The sequence below is a fragment of the Myodes glareolus genome, chromosome 16 (genome assembly GCF_982192425.1).
Source record: "Myodes glareolus chromosome 16, mMyoGla1.1, whole genome shotgun sequence".
NCBI classification, from domain to species: domain Eukaryota; kingdom Metazoa; phylum Chordata; class Mammalia; order Rodentia; family Cricetidae; genus Myodes; species Myodes glareolus.
Window position 1 is genome coordinate 61367578 of NC_142041.1, and position 19973 is coordinate 61387550.

The window sequence follows — 19973 nt, forward strand, 5'->3', positions numbered from 1 at the left end:
GCTGGAGAACTCTGAACCGCTCTAGAAAGGCTCAGGACTTGGACCCACAAAGGAATGAAGGAGGGGGGAAAGAGAGGGAGGGGAGGGAAGGGAGGAACGTGAGAGGAGATGGTGGAGGAGAGAGGAGAGGGGAAGAGGTAAACAGGACAAGGAAAAGAAGACTAAATAACAAGATAGATAACTTGCTCCACAGTGTTTCCCTAGCAAGTCTAGAATGCCAATATGCAATTGGACAATTATGTTCTCATCTTCAACCTACCTAGTCATGGCTTTATAGAGAGAAAATTAGTAGTTCCTTTCAGCCTGCTTTGCAGGAGGATTTGGGTGTTCTTTGTTTATCTGCCAAATCTGCAGTACCTGACAGTCTCCCAACCATATCATTAGGATGAGAACTCTCAAGCAGGAAGACCAGGCAGCACAAAAGTGTGCTTCATGTACATACGAAGTCATCATACGCCTGGATTTGTTCTCTGGTCTACTTAACTCTCGGAAGCAAACACTGACTTATGCAATGAGAAGATGGAATGGGGGGGGTGTGTGAGGGGTCTGAATGATGCCTTTGCTCACTCTTTTTCATTTATTTAGAAACTTTGTTTTCTTCAGCTTACTGTGTTAGAACAAATACTAGAGGAGGCTTCAAGGCCCTGGATGGTAGTCACTGGATTTGCATGGGCAGAACTATAACTTTGATGAGAATAACACATATTTAGTAGGCATTGTTGGGCTGAATACTCGGACCTGAACAACATCTTACAGAACTCTTGGTAAGGAGTTGTACATTAGCATGTAAATAATGTATGAGATGGGCCTTTTTCATTTTTATTATGTTTATCCAATTATCTAAAACTGTACAACATTTTTCTTAAAGAAGGAGAACCCCAATAATGAAGTCTTTCCTTGTGCCCAATCCTTCCAGCATCCTAAAGACTAATTAAATGTGTTCATGGTACAGTGGCTGAACATAGCAGCCTTTGAGGGGCTAGTTAATACACTTCATCTGGATGGTAACAGCCAGGTTCTCAAGGGATTCCAGTTTTATGTGCCATCTTAAAATAATGTGTTAGACATGCCCTCTTGGTGGTATCAAATTTTAGCTTCCTAGCATATGCAAAACTGGAATGGCATTTAGAAGACTGGATATCTAAAGCACAGTGCCTCGCTCAATAGCCAGTTCTGCAAACAACGGCTGCGGCCACAAATAAAAAGCATCTATTTGTGAGAAACTAAAATGGAAAGGGCTTGTGGTCATCTAAGTGCTTTCACACAATATCCTTAAACACAGCTCCTAAAAGCAGTCCTTACTGACATCATCAACTTAAAGGACATAGACCTCTATGTGCATATATCATTGTGTGTTTGGATGTGGTTTCTGCATATTATCTTTATATTTAATAGAAGTAAGTTAAGTTGATTCTATTTAAAATTTTTCAATGAAAATATTCATTCACTTCTTTATTTAGTTACCTAGTGCCTTCAGCACTATCTGGGAGGCAGGCCCACCAGGTCTATGGCAAAACAAGGTAAGCTTGCCCACTCACTTTGGTTTCCGCAACGGCCTCTTGGGAACATCCACAGAGTTCTAAGATCCTGAAAAGTGCCGGAGTGAATAATTCCCATTCAGGGAGATCAAGAATGAAGACTTTGGAATATATGCTTTTTAAATTCAGCCTCTTTCAAAATAGCTGTATCTAGACGTCTAGAAAGAACTCCCCTCTAACATCAGAATCAGAGATAGGTGGGAGTTCCATTTCCCTTTGCAAACAATTTGCAAGATGCTGATATACACATGATTGCTTTGTTGAACTTCTGACCATACTAGCAAGTATGCCTAACCTGTGATTTAGGAGCATATAAGGCTGAGAATACTGCATATAAAATTATTCTGAAATCATAATATACTCATTCACCTTGTTTTTACTGCATACTAAATATATTAGTGTTTGAAATTTACCTTGATAACCAGGAATCATTTTAGACATAAATCTTTATGTAGGAAAACTATTTAAAAATTGTGCCCTAATGTTTTTAAGTAAATCGTTTATTGGGTGATACATATAATACATACTATAGCTTGATCCTGTCATCTCTATTACCCAAAAAGTAGCAACCTCATAGTTAGGTGAGCAATAAAATTGATATTCTAATCCAAAACATGACCTATTAGCTAAGTTAATCATTTTAAACTATAGACTCAAGTATCTTAATACTATTTAAGTCATATATTGTTGTCTGAGTTTTCTGTCCTGCCCAGTTCCCACAGTCATTAAATCCCCAAAAATCACACAGAGGTCTACATTAACTATAAACTGATTGGCCCATTAGCTCAGACTTCTTATTAACTGTTATAACTTATATTAACCCATTATTCTTATCTATGTTAGACACATAGTTCAGTACCTTTTTCGGCGAGGTAGTCACATCTTTCTTCTTTCGTGTCTGGGTCAGGACTGCCAAGAAATGGGCTTCCTCCTTCCCAGAATTCTCCTGTTCATTGACCCGCCTCTACTTCCTGTCTGGTTGTCCTGCCTCTACTTTTTGCCTGGCTACTGGCCAATCAGAGTTTATTTAAAATATAATTGACAGAATACAAACCATTCTCCCACACCTATATATATATATATATATATATATATATATATATATATGTACTATTAATAAACATTTATCTAATAAAATTTGAATCACTTGTTTTGAAGAAAATCATGTAACTGAAAAAGCAATGTGTTCATTAGTATAATCTATCAATATTGTTAAATTCTCTTAAATCATGAATGACTTAATTATAAATTTAGATGAAATATTTTAAGAGAATAGTGATAATCAATTTAATATTTGCCTTTTGTTTTTATTGAGGTTTTAATTACTAGATGCCTTCCTATTGATTCTTTGAAATTTATTACCCCAACTTATAGTCTTGAAAATGTCATGAAGTAACTTGTTTAAATAGATCCAAAACACAATAATAACAGAAGGATGGAAATGGTAAATAGAATGACAAAAAATTGTTTTTAGTATTTTATTACTGATTTGAGAATTTTATGCAATATGTTTTTACTATATTCAACCCCTCAGCCAACTCCTTTAGGGTCCCCCCTTTTTCCCCTACTGATCCAATGTTGTGTTCTCTTTTTTAAAAAACCCATCAAGTCCAATTAGTGCTGGCCATTTATTCTTAGATTTATGACCTTCCTTGGGAGTTGGTCAACCTACCAGAAGCTACACCCTTAAAGAAAAATGATTCTCTCCACAAATAGCTATCAATTGCCAATAGTTTCTTGGTTTTATGCCTATCCCCCCTCTCCGTGCTTGGATTTCGTCTGGCTTGTGGGTGCTATCAGAACCAAAACTGAGTTCGTATGAGCAGCCACCCTGCTGTGTCTGGAAGACACTGCTCTTTGTTGCCATCCGTCACCTCTGGCTCTTACACCCTTTCCTCTTCCTTTTCTGCATTGAGACACAAACCTTGGGAAGAAGAGATGTGATGTTGATGCCCTACTTAGGGGTTAGCATTCTGCAGTCTCTGATTCTATGTACCTTGGCCAGTTGTGGGTCTCCATGTTAACTAACATCTATTATAAATTATAAAGTTTCTGTGATGAGGGTTGAGAATGTAACCGATGAGTATACTGACATTAGGATTCATTAGGAGTCAGTTTAATATTATGAAGGATAGAAATCTTAAGGTCAGAAGTAAGAAAGCACCAATATGCTTTTTTTTTTAAGAAGAGTGGCTATATGCATAAATTACATAATGATGTCTATATCACTGACAGAGTGTATATACACTGATAATTTTATAATATTAAACCACTTAGGGGCATCATAGATGTGTTTGTTTGTGTGAGCACTTCACAAAATGTGCGGAAAAAGACAAAATCACTTGATGGTGCATTTCTCAGAGCTCACCACACCCCTAAGCCGCCTGTGATGTCTAGATAGGCAGACCAGATTTCCAAGTCCTAAGCCAGAGTAACGCTGAAGTGAAAGAGCTAGGGAGAGTGCGGGGGTAGTCTGCCTTCCCTCCTTTTGCAGAATTACCCAGTGCTCGGCCTATGTGACACATGCCTCTCGTCCCAGCGGTTAGTCAAAGCAGGAGAGTGCGGGGGTAGTCTGCCTTCCCTCCATTTGCAGAATTATCCAGTGCTTGGCCTGATGTGACACATGCCTCTCGTCCCAGTGGTTAGTCAAAGCAGGAGAATGACAAGTTCAAACCTAACTTGAGCTGCAGACAGGCCTTGTCTCAAAAGGAAGAGTAAAGGGGAAGGAGACAGGAAAGAAAATAAAGCTACGTTTAGGAAACAAACTTATATGGATCATCAACAATTATAATTATTAGTAACTATTGTTTATTCCTATTTTATTAGCACATGTTAATCGTATATAATGATAGATCTCATTATGTAGTTTCATAGTATTTTTATCATATGCATGCCCCATTACCCTTTTCTATTCCCCTTCTGCTACCCCCAAAGTCCTTCTTGCTATGAAGGCCCTCCCTTTCCTCCTTCCTGCTTCGCAGATTTATTTAATTTCCTAATGAACCACTGAGTTTAAGTAAGGTTGCTTACAGGGTCCTAGGTGATTATGTATAGGAGCATGGGCAGCACTGAAGTCCCTCCCCCCGTGGCTATCAACTACCTAGAGGTACACAGAGAGGAGAAAGACCTTCCTCTTTCTGTCTACAGGTCTTTGGGGTCGGAGGCCTCCGAGGTCCTTCTCTGTCCTGCCCCCAGTGGGTGACAGGATGTTGGCCGACTCTGTCTGTGCTGTTTCGCTTCACTCTACTCCTCCCTCTGGTTCTTACTTTCTTTCTTCCTTAAAGGAGATGATCTGGAGGTCCCACTGCGGCAGAACAACCGCGAGTGCCTTAGTCTCAGGATTTGGACCAGTTAGGAGTCTCTGCAGTTATTGCTGTTGGCAACAAAACAGCTCCTGTGACCAGACTGACCGTAGCACTTATCTGTGGGTGTAAACAAGGCTATTTAAATGGCAAAATTAATGAGTACAGAGTGCTTATTTGGCTAAGCAACAGCAGTAACTTCCTCAGTGAGGCTTATGACCCACTCAACCATGGGCAAGGTTTATAGTACCAGGGATGGGTTTCTTCCTGTGCAATGGATCTCAAATCTAATCCGAGTGGTTGCTTACCCCATTACTGGCTTGCCACAGTTGCCCTGGTTGGTACTTTCAGCCTAGTCAGTCATTGTGGAGCATGCCGGGCCACAGCCAAGTAAGACTGGGGGTGGCGCTTCTCCCACAGATGACTGACTGAGTTATCATTTTCTGGATCATGGCCACCTGACCAGAGGTTGCATCACTTTCCCTCTCCTACTGACAACTCCCTAGAGAGCCACCGAGAGGAGAGGGACCTTGTGAGTCCCTCCTCACAACTACCATTAACTGCCTAAAGGTCCTTTGGGACGGGGGATTGGCACCTTCCAGACACTATGAAAGCTTCTATCCCAGTTCCAGCCTGTTTTTTATGTACTGTGACAATGGTGTGTGGTGTGTTCTGCAATTGGTTCTATTATTAATAGAACGATCTAGTAGATCCATCTAGTTCTAGTAGGCAATGGACAGCTGTGGCAAGTGCATGCATTATTTTTAGGAAACACCTAATATTAGTAGTGGTGACACCATGGCCCGCCACACACATAAACGTGAGCAAATGTTTTACAGCACACTGCTTATTCTTCCTGACATTTTCTGTCCTAGCGTCTGTCTCGCTTTTATGGAAATGTTGACTATGCGTCTCGGAATCATGTGAGATCACCAATAGGTTGTTACTCATAGTTTGAAAATAAAAAATGGTGTCCATCCATGGACAACCACTGCCATGGTGCGGCAGGACCTGCTATTACTGGTGGTTAAATATAAAATGCATAAAAACAGTACATTTAAGGTGCTTTTGGTCTAAAATCTCTCTGTTTATCTCAACAATACAATAATAATACTCAGCACCTTTAACTTATTAACCACCACAGTCTTTGCCAGCTATACATAAGACAGATTAATATCTAGAATAAGTACAGAATTGCAGAATTAAACAACTTAATTATCCGATTCAATCACTAAATGTGCTAATGGACCAAATAGACAGATACTTCTCAACAGAAAAATACAAATGACTAATAAATATTTTTTATGGTGTTCAACATTTTTAGCCATCAAATTAAAACTACTTTGAGATTTTATCTCACCCCAGTAAGAATGTCTGTCATTAAGAAGACAAATGACAATAAATACTTATCAGGGGGCTGGGAAAGAAGAAACCTTCTTCACTGCTGGTGGAATTGCACAGCCACAATCAAAGTGAGGATGGGGGCTCACCAAGAAGCTAAAAGTAGAACCACCATATGAGCTGAGCCTGTAATTGCTGAGTATCTCCCAAAGGAGTCTAAACCAAATCACCACAGGATACTTGCACATCCACTGACTGCAGCGCTAGTTACAGCAGCCAGAAATGGAACAGCCTGCATGTCCATCAGCAGATGCATGGCTAAAGGAAACATGACACATGTATAACAATGACATTTTTTTACTCGTTAAGAAAATGAAGTCAGGACATTTGCAGGGAAGTGGATGGAACCTTGGGTCAATATTTTAAGCCAATTAAGTCAGACTCAGAAGATACTATATGGTTTCCCTCAGGTGAGAATCAAGATTTAAATGTGTGTGGTGGGGGTTGAGGGTTGGAGGCCAGTAAAGGAAAGGAAGAACTCGTAAGAGGGAGAGGGGAATGTGGAAAAGAGAGGACAATGGAATTCCTGTGGTAAGAAAGCAGAAGGATCCAGGCGGTGGTGGTGCGCACCCTTGATCCCAGCACTGAGGAGGCAGGGGCAGGCAGATCCCCATGAGTTTGAAGTCAGCCTGGTCTACAGAGCGAACTCCAGGACTACCAGGGCTACACTGAGAAATCCTGTCTCAAAAAGTCAAAGCAAGGAAACAGAAGGAAGGACAATTCGCGGTAGGCTAGGGGTGGGGGAGGACATGGACACACACAACAGGGACAGCAGGAATAATGAGGGAGGGGTGAATAAGAACGAATTACAGTGACTCATATCTTAAAGTACCCCAATGAAACCCTTGGCTTTATGTTCTAACTTTAAAAATAAATAGAGCAAACAAGAGAACCAACTCCAAGCTGAACTGGGTTTTTCCATTTCTTAATGTCAGAGGCATTTCTCCCTGCTAACTTTGCTTTCAAACTGTTATTGTTATTTCCTTACACCCCCCCACCCCATCCCCTACCCTGCATCCTGCTGGTATAAGTGACCTTTTCAGTTTCTGGCCCACTATGTCCCAGCTTGTCTTGAGCTGCTTCTGAGGATACAGGTGTTAATTATCTGAGTGACAAACCCTAGCTATTTACATACAACAGTAAATTCGACTTAGTGTCCCCCAATTAAGCTGGATTTCCTGCTGACTGGGACTCTAGCCCTCCTTTTCAAATGACAGTAAATTTGCTTTTGAAGTAAACACACTTAAGGGCTCTTTGAGTGCTCATTATACTATCACTCATTAAAGGTTAGAATCTCTAATTGATTAAACGACCTGATTGCCTTCATTTCCTCGGCTGCAATGCTGAAGTACCACAAGCTGCAGCGTTGAAGACAGCAAAGAGAACTGAAGGAACTAGAAAGGAGTCCTTCTTAGGCTTTTCCCAGCTTCTAATGGCTGCGGTTCATCCTTGACATCCGCAGTGGTCTGAATGTAGGATGTCCTCTGTAATGTCAAGTATTTGAACACTTGGTATTGGTATCCAGTTTGGGGGATTCTTTCAGAAGGTTGTGGAACCCTTAGAAAGTCAGGCCTCACTAGACCAAATGGGTCACTGGAAGGTGGGACTTGGAGCTACTTCCTGTCCAGGCTCTGCTTTCTGACTGTGCATCCAATGTCCTCACACACCCGCTGAACAGCATAAAGAAAGCCACAGGCTAGAGAGCACGCTCTTGCCCGCAGAACTGAAATTAACTCATTAAAAAATGTATGAGCAAGCCTCTAATTCTGTCTTTGATCTTACTTTCTTTCCTTCTTAGCATGGGGATCTAACCTGGGGCCTTACGCATGCTAGGCAAACATGCTACATTGAGCAATACTCCCCTGCCTTCTGAGTTTTTTTTCAAGTCACACACGTGTCTAAAGGGAGTGCCCCTCAAATTTAAGTGCACATATGGATTCCTTGGAAATCCTGTTAAAAATACAAGTTCCGCAGCCAGGTGTGGCAGCCTATCTCTGCAATACCAGCATGGAAGGCTAAGTCAAGATGGTCACAAGTTCAAGGACAGCCTAGGCTCCACGGTCAGACTCTGTTTCAAAAGCAAATAAAGAGAATGAAATTTGGGTTCTAGGATGGGCTCAATAGTGTAGTGTTTGCCTTACATGGGTCTTAGGTCCAATCCTCGGTGACTTCTTTTTTTAAAAGCAGGGAGCTTGAGATGAAGCCTGCTAGGGGTGACTGCAACTAGTTCAGAAACCATTCCCCCACCCCCCCAAAAAATGGTGATGAAGCAAAGTTTCAGTCGGGAAATGGGAATGGGAATGTCATTTGAGATTTCTTTTACCAAACCTGCCTTACTATCTGAATACGTGAGATGTAAGACGCTACTGCGGCTTCTATTTTACAGTCTGAGTTTACAGTTAGACTTCTAGGGTCTTTGCACAGGATGTTCTGTGCTGGCTGATGGGGAGGGAGCGAACTGGTACAGCGCTTTCCTCCAAGCACCACAGCCTGAGCTTCTGGCCCAGAACCCAGGTAGAAAAGCCGGGTGTGGCGGGCGTGGTTTGTAATCGCAGCGCTGAGGAAAGAGATCCCTGTGACCAGGTTGCCAACTTGCCTAGACTCACTGGCGAGTTCCAGACCAGTGAAGGACTGTGATCCCAAAACCGAAGTGGACAATAATACGCAAAGTTGATTTCTGGCCTTCACACAAACCGCAAATGTATCTGCACACACACAAAAATACTATAAATACATAAATAAGGAAATGAAAAAGAACTCTCTTTCTGTAAAGTATTTTATTTTATGATAAAGTTTTTAATATATATATATATATATAATATATATATATATATAAAGTAGCAAGACCTTTGGTAGTCCTCAGAAGGGAATCTAGGGAGACTAAGTCCCTAAGTCTAAGACTGAATCAACGAGACTTGTAGAGATTGTCTACATAAGACAGTAATAAGATCCCTCTACCCAACAAACAGTTCCTGAGACTAAGTAGTAAACACAGCTGTATTAAATACAGATGTGCTGGAGCCCATTTGAATTGCAGGTATCTGACTATTGCTGCTGAAGCAAGTCAAACAGGTCCCAATAAAAAGCCTTTTTTTTTTGTAATATTCATCCTCATTCTTTGAAGAACACCTGTCATTCCTGCATCAGAAGTGAAAACAACCCTCCATGAAATACAGCTGCTTCTGGGACCGGGAGACCACACAGTAGCCTCCCTAGTAGATGGCAAGGCTCCTGCAGGCCCAACTGGGTTTGGCTCCCATCTAACTTCTTGCTTGGCAGCGCTGTTCGGTTTCACCACGGCCCCCCGCCCCCCCTCGCCCCCCCCCCCCCGCTCGTCTTGTTTGCTGGTGTTCCATAATGTGGTCTTAAAGATGTTGACCCCAAAAGTACTTTTCAGAAGACGTTTGCCGCCGAGATTTATTAAAAGGAGAGATGATTGCGTCACAGCTTTTGTTTCGCTGTTTCGTGAAGCTGCTGGGACACAGTCGTGAGCTATGGGGATAATGGGAGAAATAAATCCTTGCAGTTCCCTGCTAATGCTGATGGATGAGCTGGTGAGAGTGAGGAGGTGTCCAGGGAACAAAGCCAGATTTTAATGGCACTTTAATTCTGGAAATTTAGAAGACGCTAAAAGTCAGAATGGGTAAGAAGTCATTCAAAAAGCGAGCACGCTTTCAAGGAAGAGCAAGGATAAATCCGTCCTGAAACTGGCCTTTGCCCTGTGGGACTTGAGCATGTCTACTTAGGATAGCATTTTGTCTAAGAAAACAGTTCTGGTAAAAAAAACACCGTCTGTATTTCATAGTCTTTTCACGTGTCTGGTGAACCGTTTAACTCTATCACAACTGTTGGAACTCTATCAGAAAATGTTCCCCTTTACAAAGCCTAAAGTTCTGAGTAGACTAGTTTCTTCCTATGAAGAAGCATTTTTTAAGATAAGTCATGGTTAATGCAAAGGATGGCTCTGTCTTCCAGTTCTGTAAGAAGAAGATGTCGAAGCTCCTGTCGGAGCTGCTCAGACCCCCTGGGAACCTTGGTGGGAAGCTGGAGCACCCAGGGCTCCCCCGACCCTGTAACAAGCAATAGTGAGAGTGAGATACCTCTGGACAAGCGGTCCGGCTGTAGGACGCTCTCTGGGCTTCTTCTGTGTCCCCGACCTGTCTCGCGTATTACAGCTATTAATCTGTTGCCCCTGCAAATCCTTTGAAATCCTTCGGTGGCATTTACTCCTTCCAGAGGCATCCTCAAGCTTTGGTAGGCATCAGCCTCACTGGACAGAACAGCAAAAGCCAACAAAAACAGACTGCTGAGAGTCTCCTCAGTTTTATTCCAAAACAATTAAATAGGACCTGGGAATTCAGCTTTCCAGCAACAGCACATCACACACCATGATGCTGATCTCCTGGTGCTGAGCCAGGGAAGCTGGTCTACAGATGGAAGCTCAGCACGCTTGCTTTCTTTACATCATGTGCCCTTTGCAATTTGCATGACCTCCCAGAAGTACCCAGCAAAAAGACAATGCAGAACTTCCCATTCCCCAGGGCTTTCGTGGTTATATGTTGTTCAAATGAGGGCAGAATCGTTCACATAGAATATCCGGACTGGTATCCTCTGGAGTTATGCAGTGCACAGTCTATACCCTTGAATGTAGCAGAGATGAATTCACCTCCACACCATGCTCCTTAGGGATTCCTTGAACCACACAATATTACTTATAATTTTCTGAGCAAGCCATAATTTGGGGAGCCTTAGCGCCATTGTCCTCTCCTCTCAGCCTGCCTTGAATTTGCTCTCCTGTTTGAATGGAACTCTCTACCAAGCTGTCCTCCAAGGCTTTCCCCTCAAAATTACTTGTGATTATAATTGTACTTAGGTCAAAGAAAAAGTCACTCCAATACAAAAAGGAAAAATATTACAAAGTTTGGATAGAAACATAAATAGGCAGAAATGCCAAATCTTCCCGTTGGAAAATAAAACATAGTCAAAATATTTTCTAATTTCTTAAGTTTCCATGAATTATCTTTTTAAAGAACTGGAAAGCTAGTACTAATGAGAACAGTGAAGAAGGCTTCTGTCCCTTGTCTTTATTTTGTCCTAAATCTTCACGTGTCTGAGATGTTGTTTAATCACATGGTATTTTAACAAGTTATGCCTGCAGATATGTATTTCTTCAACAGAATATGCAGAATTTTTTAGTTTGTACTTTCACACATTTTTCAAAACTTTTGTGAGGCTTTATTTTTGGTCACATGATACAATAATTGGCACAGAGATATATCAAAATATGTGTATAAGTGTTATGAGACAAAGAGTTGATTTTCCTTAATGATGTGACTCCCCCCTGGGAAGTCAGCCACATGCCAGGGCAGGCATCACTTGGAAGACTGGTTGAGTAATACAAACTTGACTGAATGGGCAGAAAACTCAAAGTTGGGTTTGAAAGGAGGGAGGATTACAGAGTGTGGTTATAGGAGCTGAATATGTTTAAAAGATATTGTATGAACTTCTCTAAGAATTAATAAAATACTTCTAAAGGTAAAATATGTATATATCCAAATCTGTTTCTAAAACATAACCTGCATTATTTATTACTATCATTAGCTTCATATCTTTCGCACAAGCCTGAATCATGCAGATCTATACCTGCAGCTATCACTGTGTGAACCGATAGCATTACACGCAAACTCATCAACATGCCATACAGAATGAGTACTGCACTTTTCTTTAAGCAAATGTAGCCTTCCATAAAAGTGACATCCACAGCCAATATCTAGTCAAGAGCAGGCTTCTTAATGAAAAGGGGTTTAAAAAAAGGAAAGCAATCTCCTCGGTGTAATTGAAGAAGAGGATTAATAAAAAAAAAAAAAAGTATAGATCTTAAAACTAGGAAAGGATTATGTTGTTGAACTTGGCACCCTGCTCTGTTATCTAAAGTGGACCATTTCAAACAGGAATTTCTATTTAAGGAGGAAAATGATTAACAGCAGTTCAAGACTTTTAGACTGACTTTGGATTATGCAGAAGCCAGCTAAGATGACAAAACCTTCGTCATAGCCTCTCATAGTTAGAAAACATTTGACTTTCTTCCATTATTTATTAACATTTGTATCTGTTTTATACAAAGTCTTGCTATGCCTCATCACCCTACTGCTCCAGCTTTTTGGAATCTAGAACTACAGGGGTTCCTACCATTCTTGGTTAGAAAAATCCTTAATTCTTCAAGGGTCCATTCTCATTCCCTCCAGCTCTATGGATCTCTCCCTTTCTTTTTTTATGGTGGGTAGGATGGGGGTGGGGGCGACTTCTTTATTCAAAATACAATCACAAAGTGCCTGCTCTGTTCAACGCCGTATGAATTTCCACAGAAGACTGGTAATAATTGCCATTAGCCTGAAGCCTTGTTTGAGAAACAGAGTTGTCTCCCATGGGCTTGTCAAATGACTCTGGAGAGCGGTAAGGCTGTATGCGTGTGAGGGAAAATGAACAAAAGTCGGGCAAACTTGAGCTGAAGAGAGAGAAGGTTAAAGACAACTGAGGGCCGAGTCCACTGAGGGCAGAAAAAGGATTCCCCAGAATAGGAGGTTGATGTTGCTTGTCACAGAGTGCCACCGTTACACACCTACACCCCAGCTGTTCATCTTCAAGTCCCTCAGTTTCTTCTTCTGGATACCCAAGAGCAGAATGATCTAGTTGGGGGCTGAGAGATGGCTCAGGTCTTGAAGAACCGAATTCCATGTCAAGTGACTCATGACTGCCTGTCATGCCAGCTCCAGGGGGTCAGGTTCCCTCTTCTGGCTTCTTCAGACACCCGCACTCAAACGCACAAACTCAAACACAGAGATCTGTGCATGCAAATAATTAAAAATTAAATCAGCTTAGACATCTTGGAGCAGAGATTACGGCTATGTCAGCATGCCTAATCAAACCCAGAACACTTTCTTAAATTTGAATTTCATGCAAACATCAAATGTATCTTCAGTACAGCCCATATAAACATTTGATTTAAATACAACTAAAAATTCTGTATTTTTATCTCTTAAATCGGGATACTCTGCAAAATAAAGGCAGCTCTTCGAGTATAAATAAGGTTGCAAAAGGAGAATTTGCAAGCTCAAGTCAGTACATAAAGTGTTCATGAGCCTCACTTATAGTGAGCACAGGAAGCTAATATTCCGTGTAAATATTCAAAGGGGTGTCTCCCCATCTTCTGAGCTGACTAGGCAACTGGGAGAAGGGGCCATATTAGAGGGTTTGCCATTATTAGGAAAAGCCTAGCTTTGGGAAGTTTTGTTCATTGGCACTAAACATCCGAGACACTGCTGTTTTTCTGGCTTTCCTAATTATGCCATGTACCTGAACATGGTCCTTTGTAGGATATTGGGGGCAGGGGACATCTAGGCTTTCAGAACAAGGACAGGATAAAGAACTAGATCCTTCTTTTGGCTCAGTAGGAATTGACCTATGATTTGGGAACTTCTCAAATAGGATAATAACAAATAGAGTTAAGTGCTTTACAATTTACAAGAATTGAACATGCACTTTGTTTATTTGTCCTCAAGACAAGATTGTCTAGGCAAACAAAGCAAGGGTTTCGTTTTCTGCAGTCTCTATACAAGACGACTGACTCTCAGAAAAACTGCTTCTGATATCCAGGGTCAGAGAGGGAACACAGTATGTCAGAACCAGGGTTCAGACTCAAGCTTTGGATCCTCTGTCACGTGATTACCAGCTCTGCCTACTTCCCGCCCCTTATTATATTCCCTAAATCGTTGTTTCTTTGGGTTTCCCATTTTTCTTTCAGTTTGAGTGTTTGAGTTTCATAATGGACAATTTCTAAGCAACTGAGCTTGGTAAAGACCCTTTGGAAGGATGTGTTCCCCTATACCTTTTCTTGCATCCTTCCCCACACCCTATCATTCCTGCTGAAGGGGGGGGCCTAAATCTTCATGGGGACTGTGAGGTAATCCAGTAACAGAGGTCTTGTCTAATACATGCACCTCTCTGGGCTCAGTCTCCAACAGGGCAGCAGAAACAAGCAAACTTAATTAGTTAAATATTCATGGAGACCAGCTGCCACAGAATGGATTCATGACTCGGCTCCCAAAGAGCTCACCGAGGAGACATCTGTGTTTTGCCAGGTTTGGCCAGTCTCCATGTTCACTCTTAGGCTCCTAAAGACTTCCCAGAGAAGCTGTTCCCTAGGAAGTGGGCGTGAAACTCGAGCCATCTCCAGTTCACTATCGCTTCTATGTGTGCAGAGATTCTAAGAATAATATGGAATTCCATGTGTCAGTCTTCACCTAATGACTCGCTTACTAAAATATAATCCTTTCAGACACCGAAACATATCATGGATATTGAAACTACGCTTAGTTCTGAAGACACCTGAAAAATGGCAAAACAGTGTCTTTGGTCATAAGATATCCAAATTCAAAAACATTAAGTTTGTGTGTGAAGACGCAAAGCAATCCAACCAGGGTTGTTCCTCACAGCCCTCTTCTCCCCATACAGAGAGCATTGTGGGCACAGACAATCCTTCCTCTAATCAGTCTACAAGCGGCAAGAGAATTGAATTCTGGGGTCACATAATCACTAGGGCCATCATAACCTTGCAAGCAATTGAATTTTATCATGATGTTTGCTCTTTTCGTTGAGTCATGTGATGTTAGAGCAGAAGGAGTCTTGCCTGTATGTGAAAATTGGCTGAGAGACCTTAAGTGTGGAGCCTCTTTTGTTCTGGGAAAGCCAAAAAGGAGGCAGTTAGCCAGACTGCAGCCTTCAGCTGTAGAAAGGTAGGCACCGTGTGGTTCAAAGAAAATGAGAGGCTGGGACTGAAAGCCACCACGTGACTCTTCCTTCAGTGGGAGTCAGCGCACTTACTTTTAGCTCAGCTGTTCCCAGGAGTCGTTTGGGGAGCAGACACGGGAGATGGGTGTATGGAAATCATGATATTCTTACCAAATCCTTGCTTCTTCCTTCAACAGGTGGGCTGGCATTTGGCTGATAGGCTCAGCACACCCCTGTTCTGAAAGTAGACGAAGATTATTCATGCTTCTAAGAATGCTCTTTGCAGCCCTCTTCCTTCCTGTCATTTTAAACTTATCCCTACCCTGAAAATTCTTAGGTCGTTCTTCTCCACAGTGTTTTCCATAGCTCATCCAAAGCATAGCTCACGCCCCACTAGGAACATAACCAGAGGGATGCAGCGCAGTTCAGCACCTTTACCCTGCTTCCCTCATCTCCTGACACTGAGGGGAAGGCCGGGTGAGGGAAGAGAGCGGCCATACAAGGGGAGCTCTCTGGGCAAAGCCCAGAATTTCTGTCTATTTCTGTGGGAGACTGAAGATCGGAGAATACACAGCAGAAGAACACGCCTCAGGAACAGGCTACAAAACTATCTGCATATTTTAAAGCATGAGACAACCTCTGTCAGACTGCAATCCTGGCTATGCAGGTGGCATGGTCAGAAGGAAAATGAGACACAAATCATTGTTTAGGTCTAAGAACATGCTTGGAAGTGTTAAAAAAAATATGGATAGGAAGCTGGTTGTGGTGGTCCACCTCTGTAACGGCAGCACCTGCAATGTGGAGGCAGGAGGACTGGGAATCGGAGGCCTGGGCTCCAAAAGCAGGTCTAGAATCATGTTTAAAAGGGAGATGTTTGCTCACTTGGTATACTACTTGGCCTAGCATACATAGGACATCCAACTCCAGCAGCATGTAAACAAGGCAGAGTAGAGCAAACCAACAGTCCCAGCGCAGTAGAAGTTCAAGGTCATCCTCAACTATGTGGTCAGACTGAAGTCACCTTAGAAGGCCTCAGATCTGTTCTCTCAGACAAACGGAAGTGACGTGGAAAGATTTCTAGCATCCCTTGCATTCACCACACTCTGGTTTTCCCAAGGGTTTCCTTCATGATCCGCTCAATCATCCTCAGAAGCAGGCGAGGTGTCTCATTTGACCTGAGACTGGATTGTCTTCAAATCTAGCAGAGGCATGAGCCTTGGTCCCTGCCCTGCATTTCTTTCCACCGTGACACATTCATTATCTACAAATAGCACTAACAAGTTGGTGTAACTGAGGCAAGACGGGCTGCCATGCATACAGTAACAAACAGAAATCCACACAACCAACTCTGAATGCCTCCTTACGGAAGTATAGGAACTCTGTATGTAACTCCATGTCACACTATAGTGTCAAAGCAAGGACAGGAATCGTCACCCTGGGAATTCAACAGAATGGCTTAAAATGGGCCATTTCTCCAAACTGGGAGCAAATGGGCTCTAACACATTGAAATTCCAACATGAAACAGCAGATAATCCACTTAAGTACTTTTGAGTTCCTTAATGTACATGTGCGGTTACTAAGAGCTTCAAAGCCTTTTTTTTTTCCTACAATAATTCCCTTTCTTCAAGAATGTACTCGGGGTCATTCATGTGTCTGCTAACTTTCCAAGTGGAGCCATCTTTATCAGGTGGCAAGCACCTAGACGATAGACTGGATTAATATTACACATCATTTTGGGGTTAAAAATTAGATTAAGAAATAAAATGGCTTACAATTCTAACTCTGTGAAGTCAAAGAAAATTGACGACCTACTATGCTTTGTCAAAATGTTGGAAGATGGAGCCTAAAGGTATGATTCAGTAGTACAGCACCCGCCGAGCATGGGTGTTACAATACATGCCTAGCACATGTGAGATTCTGGGCTGGCACATGGGAAGAGATTCAATGTGGAAAATCTAGTGTATGGATATCTATACAAGAATGATAAAAGAAATCACAATATTAAAATGTCCAGAGTTGAATGCCATGGCACATGCCTGTGGAAATCAGAGGCAGGAAGTTCAGAAGTATGAAACCAGCCTGGGCTATACAGTGAATTCAAGGCCAGCCTCTGCTACACAATAGGATCCTGTCTTTAGAAGAAAAAAAAGCCTCCATAAATCTCTTAAGGTAGATGAAAACAATTGGTCCTATTGGGATTCACTGGCCCTCTTTTTTTTTTTAAAGTATTTAATTAATGCATTTAATTATGTTGAAAATTCATACAGTATATTTTGATCATAGTTTCCCCTTCCCATCTCTTCCAAGATCCTCCTCACCACCCCCATCTGTCTAACTCCACCCCTTCTTTCTCTCTCTTTAGAAAACAAATAAGCAAATAAACCAGAAAAAAACAAAAACAAAAACAAAAGATATTAGAAACACACATCTAAACATAAGAATGCAAAACTGGAAACAATAGTATACAAACAAAATTCCAGTGGGATGAAACTTGCCAAGCAAACCAATATGAGACCAAAAAAAAAAATCTACAAAAACACCAATGAGTGCTGGTCACCTACTGCTGGGTATGGGGTGGCCCTTAAGTGCGGCTTATCAACCCTGTGAGACTGATTATTCACTTGCAAACGGTTGTGCATTAGAGATAGCTTCTTGATTAGGAATGGGAGCTCATGTCCACTTCCCCTGTTCAGTTCTGGGACCCTACATGGCTCGAACCTAGGCAGGCCCTGTGCATGCTGCTACAGTCTCTGTGAGATCATGTGTGTGTCAGCCCTGCTGTGTTTGGAAGACGCTGTTTCCTTGGCGTCACCCATCCCTCTGTATTTATTTTTATTTATGTACATGTATGTATCTGCGGAAGCCACAGGGGAGTGTCAGATCACCTGGCGCTGGAACTGGAACTGAAGTTATAGACAAGTGTGAACTCACCTGACATGAGAGCTGGGAACTAAACTCGGGTCCTGGGCAAGGACAGAAGTGTCCTTAACCACTGAGTCATATCTCCAGGCCAACTGCTCCACCTTTTCAATAGGAAATTCTGAAGCACACTCAAGAAACAATACATAGCAAAACCCTACTAACACAGTAACATTTTTGGAGTTAAGAACCCCATAGCTACTTAGTATCCATAAGACATTCTGAAATGCCTTATGCTCCTATGGTTTTCTTTGTAACAAGTGAAGAGGAAAAATGGGAGCTAGAAGAACAGGAAAAGAAGCAACAAAAGATACAAATGAAGCATAAGAGTAAGGAAGAGAAAAGAGAATAACTCAAAGTACAGGACTCTACATATATAAAGGAAAGAAAACGCAGGCTAGGGAGATGGCTCAGTGGGTAGGAACGTTTGGCATGCAGCATGAGGACCTGCGTTCTCAGAAGTTCACAGAAGCCACGTGAAGCTGGGTGTGCAACCCTAGTATCTGCTATCCCAGCACTCCCACAGGGAAATGGGCAGTAGAGACCAGAGGCTCCCACAATCTCTCAGCCACATGATCTAGTGCACACAGCAGAAAAACAACGAAGAGACACATCTCAAGAAAGGCAGAAGGTGAGGATGGACACCTAAGGTTGTCCTCTGACCATTACACACACACACACACACACACACACACACGTATACATGTGTACAAAGAGAGAGGGGAGAAAGAATTCAGAAGACCTAACCCAAACTAAGTTCTCACAGTCTAATAAGTTATGGCCTCAAGACCTTTAATCATTGTGCTTTGAGATGTTAACTAGATGCTGGGCCTCTATGTAAAATAGTCCCTACCTGGTTATTTTTCTCAGGTACAAAACCTGTTACTAATAAGAGCTGTCAAGTTTAGAGGACATCAGGGGGTTGCTTCTCCATGCTGGACTTTCATTCATGCAAAGTCATAGATAAAGGTCAGACCAAACCAAGTCTGCCCAAACTAGGCAAAGAGCATTTCCTGCTCCAAGAGCTGTGAGCTCCAAATGCACAGAGTCTTCTACGCAAAGAGGGACACCCTACACTGCTCTCCAACTTTAATCTTCTCTACATACCACCCCAAATCCAGAGTACTGAGTTAGAACTAGGAACTTCCCCTTTGCATTTTCTATATTTTGAATGGATTCAGATTTCCCACATAGCCTTTCCTGACCTTTGTGTCGCTACACTGAAATTCTGGACCTCTTTTATCTTCTTAGCAATGTCTACATACTATACAATTGTTACAGTAACCATGAAGTAGCTATGACTGCTGCAAGCATTCCACATATTTGTAAACAAAGACCCAGGAAGGTTAAGTAATCTGGCCAAGGTCCCAGAGTAATTGGCATAGCCAAAGTCAGAGCTTGGACTGTGGACTCCAAAACTCAGTCACTAGATCCGCTTCTCACTTCTTCCTGATGTCGTCCTCCTTCTTGCCTTTCTGCTGACCTTTAATCAGACTGGGTCATCTGTCTGTCCTGTAATGACATCTGTCTGTTCTTCAGCGTCTTCATGAAACTCTCTTCCTGAAGGAAGTTAGCTCATGATCTTTTTCTGCCAAGTGATATTAGCCAAAAAAATCTACATACCTGACAAAGGCTTTCCCGAATTGCTTCTCAAGTCAACGTTGACCACATGAGAAATATTTGTTCTTACAAGGAGTACTGTGCGGCCTGTTCTCTTCCCATTTGGGGTCTGCATTAGTGTGCCTACCTGTAGGATAAAGCTTTGAGATTCTCTACTGTAGCGTCTGCTTTGTCCTGCAAAGAAAATGCCACACCGGACTCTTCCCAGTGCAGTTAAATCAGGAACCTTGAATAATCTTCTCACCCCAGGGAAAGCCAGCCCACAACTAAAATAGCCTCTGGGTAGCCAACCCCAGCATGCTACGTGGGAAATGCAGATAGGTCCAGAAACGCGGAAGCAAGCCAGATCCTTAGTCTTAGCCATGTATGGAGTTTTTTACAACCGAGCGAGCGCCCTCACCATTG

The 19973-nt window shown here is 42.1% G+C and overlaps 1 protein-coding gene and 1 long non-coding RNA gene across 2 annotated transcripts in view; one reads left to right on the forward strand and one right to left on the reverse strand.

Annotated features, from left to right (window-relative positions):
* Positions 1-19973, forward strand: part of Kcnb2 (potassium voltage-gated channel subfamily B member 2) — a 417473-nt gene that overhangs the window by 392201 nt on the left and 5299 nt on the right. The gene's annotated exons all lie outside the window — the stretch shown is intronic.
* Positions 10549-19809, reverse strand: LOC125391117 (uncharacterized). Its single transcript, XR_007228970.3, has 3 exons — positions 19572-19809; positions 15122-15266; positions 10549-13083 (listed from the first exon to the last, which is right to left on the reverse strand). It is a non-coding gene; the product is annotated as an uncharacterized LOC125391117 (long non-coding RNA).